Below are 7,507 nucleotides of genomic sequence, written 5' to 3'. Positions count from 1 at the left end.
AAAAAGAAAAGCGAAAGCAAAATGGCATAAACATAGATCAAAGGAAAACAAAAAACACCTAAATGAACTTGCAAAGGAAATAAAAAACAAAATAAAAGAACACAACAACAACGAGTTCACAAAATTCATAGAGTCACTATTTGCACACGACAACTCCAACTACTCCCTATGGAAAGCAATAAAAAAGATAAAGAAGCCAATAAAACTAGTCCCAGCAATCAGAAAAGCAGATAACACAGGGGCAAGAAGCAACGAAGAACAAGCGGAAGAATTTGCCAACCACCTAAGTAACACATTTACATCACATAATATCAATAACAGCAACCTCAATTGTCATACCGACGAGGATGCAGTAACCACTAGTACCTCAACTGACAAACTACATCATACTAAAAACAACAGCTCAAGAAATTAGAAACATGATCGAGAAAACAAAAAACAATAAAGCACCAGGAATCGACCTAATCAATGCTAAAATCTTGAAAAACCTTCCTCCAAAAGCGATACAACTAATCACAATAATTTACAATGCAATATTAAGAATCCAATACTATCCTAATGTATGGAAACTAGCACAGATCATAATGTTCCCTAAACCAGGCAAAGACTCACACCAAACAGCATCTTACAGACCAATATCACTACTTGCCGTGTTTTCCAAAATACTAGAAAAAATAATTTACGCCCGCTTAAAACCAATAATAGAGAAGGAAAAATTAGTGCCAGATATCCAATTCGGATTCAGAAACAAACACTCCACGATAGAGCAAATGCACAGACTCACAAATGAAATAATAACAGCAATAGAAGGCAAACAATACTGTACAGCCCTCTTTATGGACATAGAGAAAGCATTTGACAAAATAAACCACGAAAGCCTCGTACAAACAATCAGGAAACAATTCCCGGAGCAAATATACCAATTAATAAAATCTTACCTAAGCAGCAGAACCTTCGTAATAAAAATCAAGGACACATACTCCGAAGTCAAAGACATCAAGGCAGGGGTTCCGCAAGGAAGCGTCTTAGGACCAATACTATACACACTATACACGGCCAACATACCAACAACTACCAATAGCAAAACATTGACATTTGCGGATGACATAGCTGTACTAGTCAGGCACACTAACCCTGTAACAGCAGCCACATTACTACAAGAACATATCACAAAAATAGAAAAGTGGCTTCAAGTTAAACAAATTAAAGCAAACCTCGATAAATGCAACCACATTACATTCACACTGCGAAAACAGATACCACCAAACATTATACTTAACGTATGCACATAACACAAACAAGGCAAGTCAAGTACCTAGGACTTCACCTAGATACACGATTCACATGGAAACAGCATATTAAATCAATAACATACAAAATACAGACAGCAAGGAGACAAATGCATTGGTTAACAAGTCGAAAATCCAAACTAAGCATAGAAAACAAATTAAAAATTTACAAAACGATCATAAAACCAGTCTGGACGTACGGAATACCACTATGGGGAACAGCAGCAATGAGCCATATAAGCAAAATAGAGACAATCCAAGCTAAAATCCTCAGAACAATAGTAAACGCACCATGGTACGTTAGAAACGAGGATATACGGAAAGATCTTGGAATACCAACGGTCAAGGAGGAGATTAGCAGATGCGCAAGAAGGTACAGAGAAAGAATAGCAACGCACCCGAACCGGCTGGCAGCGGAAACGATCAACACATCAAGCATAGAAAGAAGACTAAAAAGGAAACACCCAACAGATCTCACAAAGGACATAACCTAACAAGCACGAAGATGGTACCCCGCTGGGGATAGCCACCAACATGTTATATTATTATACCACTAAGCTAGAACATTTTACCAAATGTCCTACTGGACAAATTGTAAAATTTAAATAAATAAATAAAAAAAACACGGACCAATAAGGAGAAAAAAAACAACAAAAAAAGTCATACAGGTCGCGCACAGTATTCAAAGAAAAAAGCACCTGAGCAAAAAAAGCAACAGAGATAAGTGAACAAAGAGATAAAAGAAATGTGTGAAAATGTAAATATAAACATAAGTGAGAATAAAGTAGAAGAGAAAGTAACGGTAATGACCAAAAAGGCAAGAGAAGGCGACGTTGCAGTAATATACAGCACGAAGGAAGCAGGTACGGAAAATGAAGAATGTGACTTACACATACCAGAAAATAGTAGATGAAACAAAACGTGAAATAGAGCTTGCAATAGGTGGAATAAAGAAAAAGTCTGTCCCAGGTGTCTATGGCATTCACGATAAAACAATAAAATATATTAGCAATGGTTTCAGGTTGGTCCTGCAGAAAACATTTAATGAAATATAGCAAACGGCAAGCATTCCTTCAGAATGGAAGAAAGTGGTAAGTGATATTATTAAAAAGATCTGGAAAGAAAGCTCTGAGGCCGATAGCACTAACAAATCATCTACAGAAAATATTAGAGAAATTAGCATTTTTATTAGCAGTAATAGAAGGCTGATGCAGTGTGTGGACATCATGGACGAGAAACATAATGGATTTAGGAGAGGTAGAACATACTGGACAATATAGCCACCCTTACCACAGAGATAGGGTAGACCTTCAAACAATTTGAGGAAACGGCGGCGGCTACATCGATGTGAAAAGAGCATACGACAACGTACACAGAATCCTGATGCAGAAACTATTGCGTAAATGATGTTTAAACAAGATAAGTAAATATATAAGACGACGGTTAACCAATTGGGAACTAACGATGACTAGAGACTACGAAGATCCGATAGAAAGCAGTTAGCCCAAAGAGTTTCCTTAGGGAGCAATTTTTAGTTCGATACTGTACAGTATCTACAGCACTGGCATTGTCACGTAAACTTGAGGGTTGGATAATGAAATAGAATAGCTGAGTCGTAACACAACTATTAATTCTGTTTTAGTTAAACTTTATTACGAATTCTGCAATCACAACGGAATGCACCCTGAATTAACGTAAATCACAATTCACTCCAACCACGTTATGTAAAACTTTTTTTTTATGTAAAATTTTCGCTCGCGTGCGTCTGATAAACGCTTCAGCGAAGAATTGCGAGTTCTTGCAAATTACTTAATAGGGTTGAAACTAGAAAACAGCACGACAAGATTGGTGTAGAACAAAGTTATATATCAAATATTATATTGACCGGTATTATCCGCTGAGTGGTATTCCCCCATTCTTCCCTACTCGTTCGTTGTTCGTATCAGCGCTGCCAAGAATGGCAACAGCTTAAAACTGTTTCTCGTGCAATCCATGTTTGCATTAACAAAAACATCTTCGCTTATAAACGCTTTATATGCTACAAATGTTTCTTCAGACCGCGCTTGACACAAAGTTCGCACTACGCTGAACGTTTTCACACGTTACAATAACTTATGAAGTCACACGTCACTTGATTGTCGCGCCTCGTGTGCTAAATGTACACGTGGATGTGCATATCCCGATGCATCAAACATTGCACCACCGTTTTGTCTGTTTGCTCGCGACAAAAACTGCACAGCTACGGATTTATGATGTATGGTTACGTCAAATTCTGCAGTAATGGTACATGCGTCATTTCACTTTATCACATCATCATCGGTATCTGAACTAAAATAAAGGCTATGTGTTCGGAACCTATCATCGGGACATGAATGGTACCCCAAAAGACGTTGGATAGAAGCTCAACTTTAAAACAATAAACTTACCTAACGTAACAAATAACACTTACTCAATAAAGAAAATATGAAATATAAAGTACAAAAAACCGAGCGTGGCGATGAAATGAAGTCGAGTATGAGCGCGTACTTTGAGCTGATGTTTTTATGCAGTGAGGTTGCGGTTGTATGCGGTATATCGTTGCTATTACAATCTCATTGCTGATTTTTGATTTTCTGAACACGGAGCGGTTTAAATCGTTTCACCTTAATGTTATGGATTTTTCTTTCTTTTGCTTCTTCCCTTGTCAGTCTGGGAAGCACAATTCGGCAATGTCTACTGCGATATTTTGTTGTCGATGGCTCCGTACAATACGGTGTGTGGATGTAGAAACTTTTGCGATACTACTTCAACGCTAATTGAACGCTCCCCTGGTTTCAACAAATAAAGGGCTTCCAAAAGTCTAATTCTTTCGGAGCGAGCCACAGGGGGGTATCGGATCTAATAGTTCGGTAGCGTTTACATACGATGGATCCGATTCCGTTTCACTCAGGTCGAGGTTTGCAAGAACTTTATTGGGATGTGGATTCATTCAACGACTGATTTGAACAGTATACATTGTATTAGTACATACATTGATATCGCGGAGGTTGACATATAAAACCCACGGAAGGCGATATTTCCCTCCGCTGTCTGCCGTAGAGTTGGACTTGCGGAAACAGTGGTTTGGTTCTAAAATCGCTGATAGAAAATCTGAGAAAATCGGAGTTAAAAGTTCCAGATGTTACGACGGATATATCTTCGAAATGAAACAAAATACGTGCTTTCGTTTGTTAACGTCACGATCAGACCACTTTGTTGTCAATTTTAGTCGCATCCATGAGAGTGAATATTGTAAACTAGAATCTAATAACATACCAGATAAGAGAATACATACATTATTACTTTTTGGTTTATTGTAATTATTTACCGCCAATGACGTTAATTTTTGTGCTTGTGAATCAAATAACATTTAAGAACATGTAATAGCATATTTAGTAGACTCTTTCAGTATATCAGTAGAATACTCTCATAAATTACTACGTGTATCTATGAGGGCTAGTTGTTACCACTCGTTCCGCTGCAAATGTATAAATTGTTCCTGCTTTAAATTGTATAAATTGTTTCCTGCTGTGTTTTAGCATGCGAACATATAAACAAAAAGACGACAAGAGACATCACTTCCACCGACGTTATGAGTAAGGCCGCTGAAGCTATTATGGAAGAGGATGAGAAGATCAAAACTGTTGGCAGAGAAATTAATATCTGCATTAATATGACTCTGTTGAGATTTATTAAGAAACTAGAAGCTGGAAAAGAGGCTACAATAGATTACAAGAAAAGGAGGTTGTCTTTGATGAACAAGAGGAAAGTTATAGCAGAATACGTTTTGAAATGCTATTCGATTTGTTTTAGTCTTCTACATCAAGAAATAAGAAAATTAATTTATGAGTATGCAATAAAATTTGATTTTAAGAACACTCCATCTTCTTGGCATAAAAATGGTACGGCTGGTCCTGATTGGCTAAATGTTTTTTTTGAAGAGAAATTCAAGGCTCTCAATAAGGATTTCTAAAGCAACAAGTTCTAATCGAGCTACTTCATTTTAATAAAAATAAAGTAGGTCTGTTCTTCTCTAAGCTTGGTGATATGTTACTCAAACATAATTTATTATAAAACTGGCATACTAACTGTTCAAAAGCCAAGTAAAGTAATTGCCGAGAAAGGCATTAAAAGGTAGGCTTTGTAGCTTCAGCTGAATGCGGCACAGTAGTTATTGTCGAAATAGCAATTAGTGCATTAGGAAACATTACACCACCGATGTTTGTTTCCCGGGGACTCAAACACAAAGACCTGTTTATCTGAGATGAATTAACCAGAATTAATTGAAGCAGGAAACAGTTCTGGATGGATGACGGCAACAGAATTTGTTATATGTATGAATCATTTTAGAAAAAATGTGAAACCAGTTCCGCCTTAGCCAGTCTTATTGCTACTCGACGATCGTTCCTCCCATATTAACATAAATGTTGTTATAAAAGCAAAAGCTTACCGAGTCATAATGTTTTCTTTCCTGGCTCATTATACCTATCGCTTACAATTCTTAGATGCCAATATTTATGTGTTAGTTAAAAGTTATTGTTCTACTGCGCAAGATAATTGAATGCATAGTAATGCTGGAAAGATTGTTTGTCTATGCGATTGTACGATTTGGCAAATATGTCGTCAGCATTAATAACATAATTAACGGATTCTAGAAGATCGGAATATGAGAACTTTGGTCCATCTTATGTTTCTGATCATCTATTGGTTGAGAATCAGGGATCAGGAACCAGCCATCAGAATGTCGGAAAGGAAAACGAACCTCAAACAAAGCCCTCCAACTTTTACAGGACAATCGGTTCTTCGTAACATCGTTAAAGCTGATCTTCTCCAGGAATGAAATAGCACCCAGCAATATCACAGCCCAGAGAAGAGTGGATTGAGTGCGTCCTTTGTAAAAACTGGGCTTGTTTTAAATGCATAGGAAACAAAAATAAAGTCTCATGCAAATGTATGAGATAACGGGTTTATGGGGTAAATACTCGATGACTTTTTGTTTCGTTCCTTTGTGAGGTTCAATGGAAAACTTAATCGGCCACTTATTGTTCGATTAACCGAACTTGTGGATATTTTACAAAACTCTTCTTCCAGAAGCGTGATGCCGAATTATTCCATCAGCTCAAACCAGCGTGACGTTAGCCATTACCCACGAAGCAAAATTGTTACACTTTGGAATATTCCAAATTTCATTCATACTCGATATTCTGGATTAATAATATGGTATTTTGTGGAGTTTATCTTTTTATATAATATGTGTGAATCGAATAGCATAATGAATTAGCTTGAAAGCTGCCTTTCTTAATCATTTGACCGTTATTCAAAGAATAGAATAGTAAGACAAATATTAATCTGTTCATCTGCACCTTCATGAAGTTAATATATTTATCGATACAAAATGGTATTTTTTTCCGGTGCCATTTAAATGTTTTTTGTCGATTGTATTGGCATTGAAAATTGTGGGGGTCATATGTATTAAATATGTTTACCAATATAAATATGTTTATATTTGCATTTTAAAGTAACAGTTAGGATATTATAGATAAAAAAAAAGGTCAGGTGTTTTTTGGGGTTAATTTGATACACGCGGCAGACCAGTTCTTCAATAGGCAAGAAACTTCGGCTATTTTCATACCTTGACTAAAAAGTTATTGCTAACGCATCTTACACTATTATAATTATATGTATATGTATATACTATAGTGATAAACGGATCATTTTTTTAACATGTTGATTGCCATGCGAATTTTATATCTTGCCGTGTAAGCCGCAATTAATTTGTGAAAAATATTTTGTTGTATGTGTGCACTTTTTCTTTAACGACGTTACCTATGTCTTTCACATTGTTGAAAATTTGTTAACCTATCAAATTTAATGTTGTTTTATTTATTTAAAAAACTGTAATATCGTGAGCCACCGACTATCAGTCAAGTGGCAGTCAACGCGATAAAAAATAGTATACTGTAAAGTCAACAATAATTAAATTTACAAAATCATCTACAGGTAACAATCAATTTGTAGCGATTGTTTCGCGTGTTTGCGTATTGTAAATAGCTGGCCTATTCCAACGATATCCTAAAAAGTATGTACGAGTGTGTTAAGTGCATATGTACTGTGAATATGTATTATGTATGTGGTGTGATGAAATATGATTTTTATTCCGGATATAAAAATAAATTATAAAAATTGTTAATTCAATATAT

General features: G+C 36.1%; 1 pseudogene; it reads left to right on the top strand.

Moving 5' to 3' along the window:
* The first annotated feature begins 2,034 nt into the window (after window positions 1-2,034).
* LOC138188332 (uncharacterized) lies at window positions 2,035-5,570 on the top strand (annotated as a pseudogene).
* The last annotated feature ends 1,937 nt before the right edge of the window (window positions 5,571-7,507 follow it).

The sequence above is a fragment of the Bombus flavifrons genome, chromosome 16 (assembly GCF_040668555.2).
Source record: "Bombus flavifrons isolate JBK064 chromosome 16, iyBomFlav1_principal, whole genome shotgun sequence".
NCBI classification, from domain to species: domain Eukaryota; kingdom Metazoa; phylum Arthropoda; class Insecta; order Hymenoptera; family Apidae; genus Bombus; species Bombus flavifrons.
This window is presented reverse-complemented; position numbering and strand designations above follow the sequence as displayed.